Here is an 8,209-nt window from a genome sequence, read left to right as displayed (position 1 = left end):
CCAGATGCCTGGAGTACAGATGACCCAGGAGGAAACAGCACCACAAATACATGTGCTGATTCATTCACCGCTTCTGCAAAAGCAAAGGTATCTCATATCATCAAGGGCAAAAGCAAAGGTATCTCATATCATGCTCTTTCCCTGTCTTTTCCTTTGTCCTTGATATTATTTGCATGGCAAAGTGAAAGAAGCAATCAGCCGGCACTTGGAGTCTATATGGACTCTATTCCCTGGTTGCTTACCTAGCTTTGCCGAGCTATCCTCTAACCCTCTTCAATACGAATTGGAGAGATTGAACAAAGAAACAGATAAGAGGAGGAAGCTCAGACCTTCGGGGGAAACCAAAGGAAGCCTGCTGCCCAGTTCAAGAGTAGCACAAAGGAAAATCAACGATGGGAGCAGCGCAGTTCAAGAGTAAGCCTGTGGAATCACAAAGATCCAAGCCTCACTGCAATGATCAAGGAGAAGATGGAACGAACACTCCACAACCAGATTTGCATTTCTAAACTCTTATTTTTGTTAGATACATTCTGCCATGTTTAGTATGTTTAATTGCTGTTTATATGTTTGTTTGTGTTTAGTGTGGTTTTTAACATTGAGGACAATGTTTGATTTAAGTGTGGGGGAATTATTAAAGTGTTTTGATGCAAATTCGTAGGGTTTTATCCACCATAAACTTCAAATGTTGTTTCTTGCTGTTTTTTTAAGTGTGTTTAGTGTGTTTTGACTTAAAATTTTGAAAATCACATAAAAATTTGAAAAACATGTTTTGAAAAGCCTAAAAAGAGTGTTTTGAGTCGTTTTTGTGTCGTAGGTCACCTTCCAACACAATAATAAGGATTTGGTTTCTAATTGCATGACTGTTGAAAAGAGTTATAAACATGGAGAAAAGTTTGATTTACTCTTGGTATATGCTTGATTATGGTTATAATGTATGACTTCACATGCAATCATAAAAGAAAAATTCGTTTTTGTAACATGCTTGAAGGAAGGAACTCAAACAAACGCTACAACCCTGAGAGACTTAAGCCTATAACGTTCTTTGGAGAGTATAATCTGTGATTTCTTGTTTTCTAAAGTCGTTGCATGATCTCATTATTCTTTGCTTGGTTACTACTTAGAAGGCGTTTCATCATATAGTTCCAAATGCTAGAACTCATGCCCATTTCATTCAAAGCATGTTATTGATTTGCATAACATATATCAAGATGAAGTTGTGTAGTTGCCACCATAGCCAAATAGCCTCACTTCCCATATTTCGTATTTGTTATAAGTTTTAACCCCGTTGAGCCTTGTGTAGCATTTATTCTTTGTTTACCCACATTTTCCTCACCTAGCCTAGTTTAGGACAATCCACACCCTTGTTCTTAAAAGATAGTGAGCATAACTTAAATGAATTCCTTTTGAGAAACATTATGCAAGAAAATAAGTGTGGGGGAAGGAATGCTTGTTCTTAAGTATGTTTTGAGTTTCAAACAAAAAAAAAAAAAAAAAAAAAAAAAAAAAAAAAAGAGCTTGAAAAATGAAAGAATGAGTGATTGAAGAAAGGGCTCAAAACACCAATTCTGGCCCTAAATTGTCTCCCTTTTGTTCCAAAGTTGAGTGAATTCTAAGTTGATTCAATTGTCTTGCTCACTATTTCTTTAAGAACCTTTGTTTCCATATCCCTTCTTTGTTATCCACACACCCCAAGCCCCATTACAACCCGTGACTTCAATCTTGAGTGTTATGTGTTTCAATTTGTGGAGTTTGAACTTGGTATGAGCATATGGTGTCACTGGTTCTCGCGTCTAAGTAGTAGCATTCCATTCATGAGATCATATCTAAACATGCTTATTAACTCCAGAAATTGCGTTCCTTGTGATACATATATGTGAGTGTTCGTTTTCATATTTACATCAATCTTCTCACATATACTTAGTGTAGGGTGTGTAGTTAGAAAATCTGAGTGAAAATTGAGTGCATATCTTGTAAGGAATTGAGCAAATTCTCTAAGGCATGTTATTACATTCAAAACATGGTTTTAAATGCTTAATTGTGAACTAGTATATGGTGACTATGATTAAGAATGTACTTAAGTGTGAAGATGACTAAAATCTGTGGGAATGATGATTTTTAACTTGTCATGTGCATTGGAAATCCCTAAGACGATTGTTGGAAGGTTTAGGTGTGTTTTACTTGTTTTGTTTCGTTTCGTTTTGTTTTGTTTTTCTTTCTGTTTTGCTCGAGGACTAGCAAAAGATAAGTGTGGGGGAGTTTGATAGGAGCATATTCATGCGACTTAAACGGCTTGTTCTCGTGCATTTACGTTATGTTTCTCTAGTTATTTTAGTCCTTTATGCTTCTTTTGTGTGTTTTCAGGTTCTAAGGGCTTAAGGAAGAAAAAAGATGCATTTTGGAGCATTTTGGAGCAAAATTGGGCTTGGAATGGATGGCATATGATTGGAGCCAAAATGTTGGACGAATTTGAAGGCCTTGTATTCATTTTGGACATAAAACAAAGGGCCTAGCCCATTCTCTCTTAAACCAAGCCCTTTGCCATGCATTTCCTTCCAATTCCAAAAGCCCACAATCAATTCAAATGCCATGCAAATCCATATTCAACACCCTAAACTACAAGCATGCATCATCTCACCAAGCAATCAAACAAGCCACATGCATGTCCCTTTAATCATTCAACCACATTCCCACTTTCCTAGCTAACCCTACATGCATTCTTTATTCACTCTTCATCATTGCACCACAAATCATTCACCCACATGCATTCATAAATCATCCACACCTTTGTGCCATGCACATTCATAGCTTTCCCAACATAATTCACATACATTCCATTCCATCTCCCACATGCACATTCACCCCTTTCTCCATACCAAAACCGTGCATACACATTTCATTCCATTCATCCATCATTCATCCATCTTCCACCCCCTTTAATCATTTAACCCACATACATTCACAACACACTTCACATGCAAAACAATAACCATTCACACACCAAAACATCCATGCCGTGCATCCCCTCCACATTTCAGCTTTCCAAATGTAATTTCATCAACACATGCATTCATTATTCATTCACCTTGCATTTCAACCCACATGCACATTTAATCATTCAACCTTGCAGCCACCTTTACACCCCATTCATCCACAAACATGCAACCAACACATTTTCATCAACAAACAAGCATCATTGCCGTGCACTTCACCTTGTGAAATTCCAACATCTTCACATGTATTTCTAGCTTTCCCTTGCATTTCCACCACTCATTCTTCATCATTTCAGCCACCTACATGCATTATTTATTAAACTTTTCATCATTGCATCCAGAAAATGAGCAAGAAAGCTTCCCAAACACATGTTTCTTCAACAAACAAATCAGCCCACATGCATCAAATTCTTTCCTTTGCCGTGGGATCCCTTTGGCCCCCTTGTGAAAATTTCAGCTTTCCACCCACTTTCCTAGTCTTTTATCACATGCATTGCAGCCATGTGTTCCCTCCACTACTCCTATAAATACCTTGCATTCTCATCATTCAAGGCATTCCTCATTTTCACTCACAACACAACACTCTTCAAAATCATCCATTCCTCTCCCTTTGGCCGCAAGCTTTCCCTTCCATTTCTCCTCCATTTCTTCCATTTCCATAAATTCCCCAATCCATTCAATACACCAACAACATCCCTTAAACCTTGTGCTACAACAACGAGGAAGAAAAGAGTGCCTAAACGTTCATACAATTCAATCATGTGAAGACTGTGCGAATAATCGTGGGTCATCTACGAGTCAGAACCACCTATTGTGGTCTATACGACATGATTGTGCACCTACCTTGGATCCAAGGTGAGCACAAGGTGCGGGAGGTGAACAACACGTGAAGGACTGTGCCCTGGCCACAGGCGGAAGCACTAACACGAGGGTGCAGGTTTATGAGCTCTAACTGCATTTAATATAACATGTACGACTCATAGGTAACCTGTACGACAAGGTCAGAGTTGCCTAGAGCATAAATGTAGTCATGCCATAATTCCATCATTTCAACTATTACCATAAACTCACCTGAACTTACCTGTGTGTCCTGCATTCACCTTTGCACTTCAAAGCATTCACAATAATTATGTGCATATAATATACATATGGATATGCCATGATAAAATCTAATACTCAACCATAACATAGTGTTTCCAATTATATGTATACAACATGGCATGAAATACATAATCTATAATGCCCCACTTCCGAACTATTTATTTTCAGGAATAATTATCGGTGATAAGCCCAACTAGATACTAGTTTAATTAACTATCATTACTTACGTTTCCTTACTTTAATTTCTTGATTCTTCACACATTGATTTATGACCAACATTTAACCACCAAATCATAAGGTTAAATCTCACATTTTCCACCAATGTCCCTTACATTGCTCAATTCCCCAAACAAGGCCATTGTCTCAATTATTTAGTCTAATTTATTATATGGCTACATTTAACGTCTCGTTAGACTACCTACGTACCTAAACAGGGATCAATCCATTCGTAGTTCGTACTAGTCCTCCAAAGCATTCACAGAAATTATATGAAATATTTAGTTTATAAACGTTTATGGAGATGTCAATCTTATGGATATATATATATATATATATATATATAGATATACGATAAAAGGGAAAAGACTCACTCACCTTAGGTCAACGCTACAACTCCTGAGCACGAATATCGAGACGTCACGAACGATCCTCACCTAGAACAATTATTCAGTCACATCTCAGAACTCTTATCCATAGACCCATAGTTTACATAAAACACATCCCAATGACGTTCTAGAATGATTTGAGATCCATTGACCAAAAGTCAACCTTCGGTCAAAGATCAACGGTAGGGTCCGCAACCCTACGTAACTAAATCCGAAAGATCCGCATCTCGGATTTCAGATCCAAAACTTCTAAAGATACACATTAAACTTCTAGAACATAATACTAAAGTTTCATTACGATTCAACGGTTGGATCTCCGTCAATTGCCAATTCAAGTGGCGCCCAACGTTTTATTTTATGAACTTACAAATCCAGTTTGGGAAGATCCACATGTCAGATTTCTAATCCGTAAGTTTCTAATATCCTCAAATATTACATACCATAATGTATTAAAATTTCGTGATAATCCAACGGTCGGATCGTCAATTCATGCAAAGACCTCTTAATGGCCAACTAGGTGGTCAACTATGAAACTATATTAAACATCATAATTTCACTAAACGGATGTCAAATGTGGAATCGGGGCTTCAAAATTAGCCTAGGAAGGTCAGGTGAAGTCTCGTCCCACGCGTCGCCATGCGTGGTGGCCGGCCGCCATGATTCGCCGGAAAATTCTACTATTTCTAAAAATTCTCAAATTTCACATAAATGAAGATCTCAAAGAGAGGAACAACTTTCATACCTGCCACGAAGTCCAAAAGTGGACGGAAGATGGTCAATTTTGCCCACGAAGTTAGCGGGTGCCTAAAGCTTCCCAGTGTCGATTCGTCGTCTACGGTGGTCCAACGGGGTCAAGGTTGATTGGGTTTTGCTCCTGGGATGATGGGCTACAAAGCCCAAGTGGTGGCATCGGCCATCGCTTTGCCGTTTTGCCGAAAAATCCAAAAAGGGTAGCCGGAACATCGTCAAAATTGTCAACTTTCGTGGCCTCAAACCGCCACATACAGAGGTTAATTAAGGTGGTTCTTAGGTGGATTTTGTAGAGGGGAATGACAGCTTCAAGATGGCAGTGGTGGTGTCGAGAATTTCCACCGGAGTTGGTCGGAATCGGCCTTGGAAGTTGGGTGGTCGCGGTGGTGGCGTGCACGGGAAAGCTGGGAGTTTTCTTCCCTTTTTTTTTTTCCTTCTGATTTCTGATTGGGCTGCTGCCCTTTTTCTACCTTTTATCTAATTGCTCCTCCTTAACCAATTAACTAATTTTAAATAACTAACGTCAAACGTTCGTAACTATACCGTTATAATCCAGACTCACAAACGGCTTGATAGGAGCATATTTATGCGACTTAATTGGCTTGTTCTCATGCATTTACGTTGTGTTTCTTTAGTTATTTTAGTCCTTTATGCCATTTTCGTGTGTTTCTAGGTTCATATGGCTAAGGAAGCAAAAAGGTGCATTTTGGAGCATTTTGGAGCAAAATTGGGCTTGGAATGGATAGCATATGCTTGGAGCAAAAGGAATGGACGAAATTGAAGACCTAAAGATCTTATGTTTGAGCAATATCAAGGACTCCTACCTATTCTAGGTCACAAAACAATGTCCCTTGCAACATTAAAGCCCTTGCTGTGTGTCCCTTGGTGTTTCCCTTCCTTGCCGTGCAAAGAAGGGCCTTGTTTCCTGTTTTAAACCACTTAAACACCTTCCTTTTTCATATCAAGCTCAACCATAACTCACATACCCTTTTATATTCCAAAGTTCTTGCCTAATTTCAGAAATAAATAACATCCCCTTTCCACACAACCTGCCTTCATTCACAGAAAATCAAATCCATTGCCGTGCATAACATTCCACTTTCCAGCCTTCCCACTTCATCATTGCAGCCACATTCTTCCATTCCCACTTCAATCATTCACCCTAGTTGGCAGCCACATGCTTTCCCATTTCAATATCATTCTTCCAAAAACAAACCTTAACCGTGCAAAACCTTTCAATTCCAGCAACTTCCCCTTGGAGCCATGCACTCCCACTCCAGCTTTCCAGCATTTTCTCCTCCATTGCAGCCACTCCAACCACTCCCCATCCCTCCAAAACACTACCCTACCATCACACATCCATTTCTCCATACAAATACCACCCCAAAACCTTTCCTTAGACCTTGTGCCACAACAAAGTGGAGGAGAAGAGGGCCTAAACATTCATACAATTCAAGTTTGAGTTGTTGGAATTTTTAGGTGTTTTCTCTCCTTGATTTCAATGGTTAAATTTACTTATCTTTGTCTTGTACGTATGAGAAACTAACCCCCCCCCCCATTAGCTAGGGGGTGATTCGAAACCATGTTTATGCTTGCAATATGAATTGATTACCTTTGGTTGGAATTTCATGAGTTGTGGATTCAATTTGTTTAGCTGTTTGATTGATAACTTATTTATGTATGTTTATTGAGAGTGCACGCTTAATTTTCATGCATGAATATGACGCTAAAATATAAGTGAGTTTCACCTAATAGTTATGAACTTATATTCACAAGTAGTGGAGGTTGCTTATAAACAATCGCGTTAAATGAATTCTTGGCACTAGTTTCATGCTCATCATAGTAACGAATGTCTCGTCAACACTTATAGTTTTCATGATGCTTAATGATCTTTGATTGTATCTTTATTGTGCTTTTCACGTAAAGAACTTTTGGAGAATGTTGTGAATTACGTTGCGCTAACCCATCCAATTAAGGAGAACTTGACGGTTAATTTAAGCGGACCTAATTAACCCGGGGTGTTGAGTTTCATAATTCATCGAAAGACCAACCAAAAATCATCTTGTATGCAAGTGTAACATGTGTGGAGAAGAACCTTCTAGCTAGCATTCATCCATATTTTCATCACATTCATATTTACATTTTGCCCTTAATTGCAATCTGTGCATTCTAGTTTAATTTCGTCAAAACCTCAATCCCCCCCATATTTTGTTTAGTCTTAGTCATTACAATCTATCTTATTTTGTGTTTTTAAGTATTTGGAGTCTTGTGGACTTATTTTGAGTTTTTGTTAAGTGAGTTAAGTGTTTTAAAGGTTAGTTTTATTTATTTGAGTCAGTTTAAAGTGTTTAGCACCCCTAGTTAATCCCCGGTTAGAACGATCCCTACTTACATCATTACTACAATTGTCACAAATAGGGTTTAATTTGTGTGTCACATTCGTAACGCATCAAATTTTGGCGCCGTTGTCGGGGATTAGCAAAGTTGCTAATCCCTTGTCTTGAGTCTTGTTTAAATTGTTTGGTCTCTGTTTTGTTTCAAATTTTGCACCGTGTGTATGTGTTTTGTTTTTGTGCCGTGTGTGGCAACTTATTTTCTTACTTGTGCCGAGTCTATTAAGTTGGTTACTTATCTTGTTTGCTCTTGTGTGTAGGTACTAGTTTATGACCCGTAGCTCACAACCTGTTCGTGAGCTGATGTGAGAATTATACGCACACAAATTAACCCTCTTTTGACAATTATAGTATAAGTATGTAAGTAGGG

The sequence above is a fragment of a genome, unplaced genomic scaffold (assembly GCF_019419815.1).
Source record: "Pyrus x bretschneideri cultivar Hongxiangsu unplaced genomic scaffold, Pyrus_bretschneideri_v1 Contig15, whole genome shotgun sequence".
In the NCBI taxonomy this organism is placed as follows: Eukaryota; Viridiplantae; Streptophyta; class Magnoliopsida; order Rosales; family Rosaceae; genus Pyrus; species Pyrus x bretschneideri.
Note: the sequence above shows the minus strand (reverse complement) of the source record.